Here is an 8,322-nt window from a genome sequence, read left to right as displayed (position 1 = left end):
TTTCAAGGTCAAAGTTGCTTATATACTCTACTTGCTATTGGAATCGACTATAGACTTGTATATGTTTGCACAGCACATTGTGTGTGTGTGTGTTTTTTTTATCCGTAACAGCACGGTACTGCTGGGCTAAAGGCCTCCTCTCCCTTTTTTGAGGAGAAGGTTTGGAGCTTATTCCACCACGCTGCTCCAGTGCGGTTTGGTAAATACACATGTGGCAGAATTTCAGTGAAATTAGACACATGCAGGTTTCCTCACGATGTTTTCCTTCATCGTAAAGTACGAGATGAATTATAATCACAAATTAAGTACATAAAAATTCAGTGGTGCCTGAACCATCTTGGCTGTTTTTTTTATATGCTAGCAATATTAGCACAGACTGTGCAATATAATATGTAATGTGGTCATGAATTAAATTTGATTGAATGTAACAGGCATCCGTGCATGTCCTGAGACACTCCACGGCCATCTACCCAGGGTTCCAGTGCTCTGTGCATGTCGGGAACGTGCGTCAGTCGGCCATTATCGAGGTAACGAATACATACATCAAACTCACTTTGCGGAATGGAATTAAATAGTTTAATTTTGGTATAATTTGTGGTGTTGCGTAAAATACTTAAGTATGATAATGATATTTATTTTTTTATGTTATATTCCTGTTTAGCGGTAGAATATCTGATGAGTGGGTGGTACCTACCCAGGTGGGTTTGCACAATGCCCTTACCACCAGTTACCACACACACTTATAATATATTCTGCCGCCAAACAGCAATAGCATTGTTGTTGGTGAGTAAAACAGTGTAACTACAGGCACGAGGGACATAACATCTTAGTTCCCAAGGTTGGTGACGCATTGGTGTCGAATATCTGATGAGTGGGTCTCACCGAACGATTAGATTAAAAGAGTCAATTAGTTTCAGTTAGGATTACAGTGTTAATGTACCAGGAGATCATAAACAGTGTGTCGGTCTCACCGAACGATTAGATTAAAAGAGTCAATTAGTTTCAGATAGGATTACAGTGTTAATGTACTAGGAGATCATAAACAGCGAGTCGGTCTTACCGAACGATTAGATTAAAAGAGTTAATTTTGACTAGACGTTTAGCGCGGTTGCCTTTTCACGCCGAAGGTTGTGGTTTCTTCTCACCCAGAACAGATATTTGTGTGCATGAACATGTCTGTTTGTCCTGAGTCTGAGTGTAATTTTCTGTATAAGTATGTATTTACAAAAGAAAAGTAGTATATGTAGTATATCAGTTGTCAGTCTTCCATAGCACGAGTTTTGTACAAGCTTAATTTGGGATCAGATGGCCGTGTGTGAAAAATGTCCCAGGTAATTATTATTATTAGTTTCAAAGATTTAGAATTAGGATTACGTTGTTAACGTACCAGGAGAACATAAACAGTGAGACGGTTTCACCGAACGATTAGATTAAAAGAGTCAATTAGTTCCAGTTAGGATTACAGTGTTAAAGTACCAGGAGATCATAAACAGTGAGACGGTTTCACCGAACGATTAGATTAAAAGAGTCAATTAGTTTCAGTTCTGATTACAGTGTTAATGTACCAGGAGTTTTACAGTTTTAATCTAACCGTTCGGTGAGACCGACACACTGTTTATGATCTCCTGTTACATTAACAAAGTAATCCTAACTGAAACTAATTGACTATTTTAATTTATAATTGAATTATAATAATAATGTCCTCCAGACCAATTTCAGCTACGGCGGCCAATCTCAAGATTGATTAGCCAAATACGCAGGAGATATTATAGTGCACAAGTGTGTGCGCAAACACAGGTGCACTCCCTATTCCCTAACTCTCATAATCCGATGGGACGGCAATCCGATACGACCGGAAAGAGTTCAGGCGCAGGACCATCAGCTTTAAGTGCTTTCCGAGGCACGGGAGTGTACATATTTCCAACTTCCAGACTCCGGGCTGCTACTCAGAATTTTCTGACAGACAAACCCAATAGCTTTTTTTATTTGCCCGACCTGGGAATTGACCCGGAGGGGGTCTGCCTTACATCAAGCCACTAGACCAACGAGGCAGTCATAATTATACGAGGACTTTGAAGAGAATAGATTAGCATCTCAACCACCCCATTTACCATTTCCCTTATAATAAATTATTTTTTATTGGACAGAGAGTGTCTGACCAGAGACAAATATTAACCATCTACTTGATACTCAAATATCAATATTTGCAAAGAAGATGCTCTGAACATAATGAAGATAGTAGAAAGCGGCACCAGCACCAAGTTGTGCTACTATAATAAAAAATCCAAAAACAGTGCAGACTGGCGACATCTAGTGTCTACTACATGTAAAATAATGCTAGACATTATGGTAAGTTCGTTTAATCATTAATTAAATCATATAATCGACTAAATGGGTACAATGATATTTATGATTATATACTAATGTATGGAATTCGATTAACGCTACAAGATTTACTATTGAGTTTCTTTCTTCGGTTCAGTTCTTCTTGGTAGAATCTGCATATATCCACAACTAGTAGCTTTAAACCTTTGTGAAATAATTCTAATGTACTAATAAGTCTACTTGATTAATTATCACCAACTCAGCAAGCGCGCATTGTCGTGAAACTTTCTTATGAACGCGGGTTGACACAATAATTGCCAATTTATTTTTTACAAAGTGTAGCTTAAATTATAAAGATTTTAAATAAAAATCCAACATACTTTAATTATTTTTATTATAGTCTAATGATGTGCTAAAAAATGTTTTAATTTTTTTTTAATATTGAATGACTGATTTAAATTTTTTTTTAAATCTTTGCTAATATATAACATTTTTTCTAAGTCAGTAAAAAACTTTGTTTTATTTTTTAAGTCACAATCACACGTTTTATTCAAAGCATAATTAAATAAAAAGATTAATTTAGTCTATTAACACCCTAAAATTTTCATAAATCGATGACACGAAGCTAACTTTTATTAAAACTGGCCGTTTACTCTGACAAAATAAAAAAATTAAAGAAACACACGTTTCAAATTAATATTCTAAGCGAACTGCCACAGATAATACACAATTAATTATTTAACACCATCATTTCATCGCTTACCATTACTTTATCAAATTAAATTAATTCGGATTAATTGATACTTTGAGGCAAAGAGATCTAATAAAATACGTACTTAAAATTTATGCAATAAGGACTATTATTGTATAAACAATAAGATATGTAAGAAAATTTTAAAGTCGTTAAGAAGAAGATAAAAGTTAAAATGAATCTTAGTGGAATATATATAAAATACAAATTTGATGATAAATATAGAGTAAATGTAAAAAATACACTTATAAATATACATTTTTTTAGTAGGATTACTTTTTAGGTATTTTTAGTTCATACAAATTATAAATTAAAATATTTACTTACAATTGTTTTTACAGATGAAAAACGAAACAGCCAATTATTTAATTAATTTTGTTCCCATAAATATTTCTGAATTTCAAAATGGTGTCACTTAAAAATGTCTTACGTTTGTGTTACATAAATACGTATATTTAACTTAAAATAGCAAGTTATATCAGTTAACAGGAACTAGAAAAATCATTTAGATTTAATGTACAAAATTTAAATACTTCGACAAAAGATATGTATACAACAATACAATAATATGAATCGCGCCAAAATTTAAATTTAAAATGGCGTCATGATTATGTGTAAAAATATATAATATTTTAATAAATTTAAATAACACAATACGAATTTGAAAATGGGGTCTTTTCAAAATAACAGAATATGACATAACAGAGCATTTTTTAATATTCTTGAGGATGGTTATCACTCAAATGCTATTTCTGATGTTAGGTCTGCTATTCTTTTAATAATTATTGTTATTTAGCTTAGCGGTATTTTTTTCCATTCATGTTGCCACAGAGTCTTAAACACAGGCCTCTTGCTTCACGGTGAAGGAAAACATCGTGAGGAAATCTGCATGTGTCTGATTACACTGAAATTCTGCCACATGTGTATTCCACCAACCGGCATCGGAGCAGCGTTGTGGAATAAGCTGCAAACCTTCTCCTCAAAAAGAGGAGAGGAGAACTTTAGCCAAGCAGTGGGACATTCACAGGCTGTTACGGATTCAAAGCATGCTAATTTTATTTTTATCGTGTCAGTGAACTGTATTTAAATTTATTTATAATAAGAAAATTCGCGATTGTCACGTTAAGAGTCTAAATTTAAAGAGGGTGACACTGCGAAGTACATCTATTTATATAATAATAGTTTTCGCCCGCAGCTTGACCCATGTTTAAGGGACTGAGACAGATGTATGTCCTTTGTCCTTTTCTGTTACAATGTCAACATTTTTTCGGTCATGATAATCGGTCGAGAAGTTAAAACGTAAAAGCGTAACAAAGAAACAAACACACTTTCACATTCATAATATTAGTAAGGATTCTTTTGACCCTGTTGGTCTAGAAGCGATACATAAGGCCGCTGATCTCGAGGTCCTCAGTTCAATCCCCGGGTGGGGCTGATAGAAAGTTATTGGGTTATTCTTTTGAAAATTACTTAATATTATAAATGCGAAAGTAACTGTATGTCTGTTACGCTTTCACGGCTTAACCACCCCCCTATAACACGCGTGCGAAACTGCGAGTGTTAACTAGTATTCTAAAAGAAAAACAAAAATAAACTTAATAAACATAACTAAATCTAAAAGTATATGTAAGACATTCTAAAATAATTGTCTAACCATAAATCAATAAAATAACAAATAAAAAGCAAAAATCCACGCGAGTCTTGGTTCCAAAATGTCTTATACCATTCTAATCGCGCGCGGATTATACATATTTCTTCCATTTGTTGAATATTTAAATTTCATTATTGACGGGCCGTATGGCGTGGTTGGTAGACACTTACCTTTCACGCCGAAGGTTGTTGGTTCGATTCCCACCAGGACAGATATTCGTGTGCATGAACATGTCTGTTTGTCCCTAGTCTGGGTGTAATTATCTATATAAGTATGTATTTACAAAAGAAAAGTAGTATATGTAGTATATCAGTTGTCTGATTTCCGTAGTACGAGCTCTGCTTAGTTTGGGATCAGATGGCCGTGTGTGAATAATGTACCAGGATATTATTATTATTCGAACAATAATGGGTAATCTAATTTTTCAGACAAAAATGGACTCGTTCTTCAGCCTCTTCGATCCGTCAGATGGCAATAAGAACAGACAGAATAATAAGAAAAAACATAAAAACGATCAAGAGAACGGCAGGAAGAACCCAGACGCACCCAAGGGTATGTACAAACCTTTGTATATATGTAATAAGTTTATTTATTGAAATAAAAACTAAAGTCGTTGCTCTGTTAAGCGAAATTTATTCTTTTTTATATCATATCACAAATTACTTCTGCAAACAAAGTATGAGTACAAATTATAATTATTTACTAACCTGTAAAAAGAAACAACATTATAAGCTATTGCTTCAAATATTTTTTTACAATCTGAATTGTTTCTTTTTTTTTAAAAACGTCGTTAACTTTTTATTATATTAAGCCAGTGTGAATTTCTCTAATTATAGAATGACACATGACATAATGCAAAGTGTTGCCACAACAGATAATACTTGGACGTATTAAGTCGAAGTTAATGCACGTGCAATTTAAATTTAATGAAGAGCCCAAAGAGCTTCATTTACATACATATAACATACTGGCATATAAACGCACAGCCCAAACTACTGCAACATGAAAATTTGCATACGGGTTCCTTTTACGCAATAGGTTAGCACTTAGGAAGGATTTTTGAAAATTTAACCCTGCAGAAGAAACTCGGGCAGGAAGAACAGAAGGAAGAAGAACAAAGTATCGCCAGCGAAGGACGTCCTAACAACAGCATGGCAGAGTTCATCACAAGAAGTACCGGAACCGTTGAATAATCAATCGTCGATACCAAAGGTCTGTGACGAGAAAATCGGAAAGAACGTCAACGATTTGAAATCGGAAGACGATTTTAAGAAGACGAAGAGGAAACCGACCAATGATGATGAGGATGCAACGAGAAGTGGGACAAAGTTTGCCGATAGAGTGTACAATGTCATCGATAAGTTGGAGAAGGTTAGGATAAAGGACGATATGTATTTAGCTGGTGATTTCAATTCCGAGGACTTGGAGAGTGACTTCTTCTACAGGTCTGATGATATGGAAGACTTCTGCGATGATACGTAAGTGATGTTTTTTGTTAATTAAAAAAAAGTATTATAATTTATGTGTTGTAAAGTAGTAAAGTAAAGTAACAGCCTGTGTATGTCCCACTGCTGGGCTAAGATCTCCTCTCCCTTTTTGAAGAGAAGGTATGGAGCTTGTTCCACCACGCTTCTCCAATGCGTGTTGGTGGAATACACATGTGGCAAAATTTTAGTGAAATTAGACACATGCAGGTTTCCTCACGATGTTTTCCTTCACCGTAAAGCACGAGATGAATTATAATGACAAATTAAGCACATGACAATGCAGTGGTGCTTGCCCGGGCTTGAACCCACGATTATCGTTCAAGATTCACGCGTTCTTACCACTAGACAATCTCATCTCTTATGTGTTGTAATTTTGGGTAATTATACGTTTTTTCTTAAGGCTTTGCTTGCTTTCCACGGTATGGAAGAGCAAGAAACAATAACATATCTATTCGCTTCACCCGGGATTTCAATAAAGGCTTTATATTTAAGCTCATTAACTAACATCTAGATTAAAAGAGTCAATTAGTTTCAGAGATGTAGAATTAGGATTACAGTGTTAATGTACCAGGAGATCATAAACAGTGAGTCGGTCTCACCGAACGATTACATTAAAAGAGTCAATTAGTTTCAGTTAGGATTACAGTGTTAATGTACCAGGAGATCATAAACAGTGAGTCGGTCTCACCGAACGATTAGATTAAAAGAGTCAATTAATTTCAGTTAGGATTACAGTGTTAATGTACCAGGAGATCATAAACAGTGAGTCGGTCTCACCGAACGATTAGATTAAAAGAGTCAATTAGTTTCAGTTAGGATTACAGTGTTAATGTACCAGGAGATCATAAACAGTGAGTCGGTCTCACCGAACGATTAGATTAAAAGAGTCAATTAGTTTCAGTTAGGATTACAGTGTTAATGTACCAGGAGATCATAAACAGTGAGTCGGTCTCACCGAACGATTAGATTAAAAGAGTCAATTAGTTTCAGTTAGGATTACAGTGTTAATGTACCAGGAGATCATAAACAGTGAGTCGGTCTCACCGAACACGGATGGCATTAATCGAAATAAGATCAATGTTAAATATATTCGATTTGGCCCTCAGAACATCCGACGCCGACGATTCCGGCGACGAGTGCTACGGGAGTCTACCCCCGTAGCCTCGTTTCGGGAACGTCGAGTACAAACTGCAGCTGGTCTCGCCGTGCGAGCGACGCTTCCAGCACCTGGTGACGCAAGTGAATAATAAATAATATTAAATATATAACATTATATATAACTTAGGTAGCTAACTGGGTAGGTATCACCCACTCATCAGATATTCTACCGCAAAACAGCAGTACTTGGTATTGTTGTGTTCCGGTTTGAAGGGACTCACCCTTCAAACCGGAACACAACAATACCGAGTACCGCTGGTCTGCGGTAGAATATCTGACGAGGCACCCCCTCGTACCCGGACGGGCTCGCACAAAGCTCTCCCACCAGTAAAAATATATCGTATTGTCACTCCGACACCTCAACACCTCGCCATAGACAGATCGCGACGACATTCCCGCGCACGTTCCCGCTCACAAACAAATAACTACCCATACTGTTGGTACCATTATAGATTCGGCGAGCGCGCACGCAAATGTATTCAACCGTGTAGCTACAAGAAGATGGGAAACGCTCAAGGCAGCCAGTAGTGGCGGTAAACGACTGCCTTACAATTTCGGGCCGCCTGTTCATCACGGATCGCAAGACCAAAGTGCAATATTTAGTTGACACCGGTTCAGACCTCTGTGTCTTTCCAAGATCCGCTGTTCGGGAACCTAGAAACAAAACGGGATACGAATTGTTCGCTGCAAATAAGACTATCATTTACACATATGGCTTCCTCCCCTTAACGCTGGATCTAGGACTTAGGCGCGCTTTCACGTGGCGTTTCGTCGTAGCAGACGTCTCAAAGCCCATCATCGGCGTCGACTTTTTAAGTTACTACAACCTGCTAGTCGACTGTCGCAACCAACGCCTTGTTGACGGTGTTACCACACTTGCTGTTGCACTCCCGAAACAACGTTCTACGGAAACAATTTCCTCAGTCCGTACGACTTTAGAGGATACATCT

This window comes from Nymphalis io, chromosome 28 (genome assembly GCF_905147045.1).
Source record: "Nymphalis io chromosome 28, ilAglIoxx1.1, whole genome shotgun sequence".
Classification (NCBI taxonomy): domain Eukaryota; kingdom Metazoa; phylum Arthropoda; class Insecta; order Lepidoptera; family Nymphalidae; genus Nymphalis; species Nymphalis io.
This window is presented reverse-complemented; position numbering follows the sequence as displayed.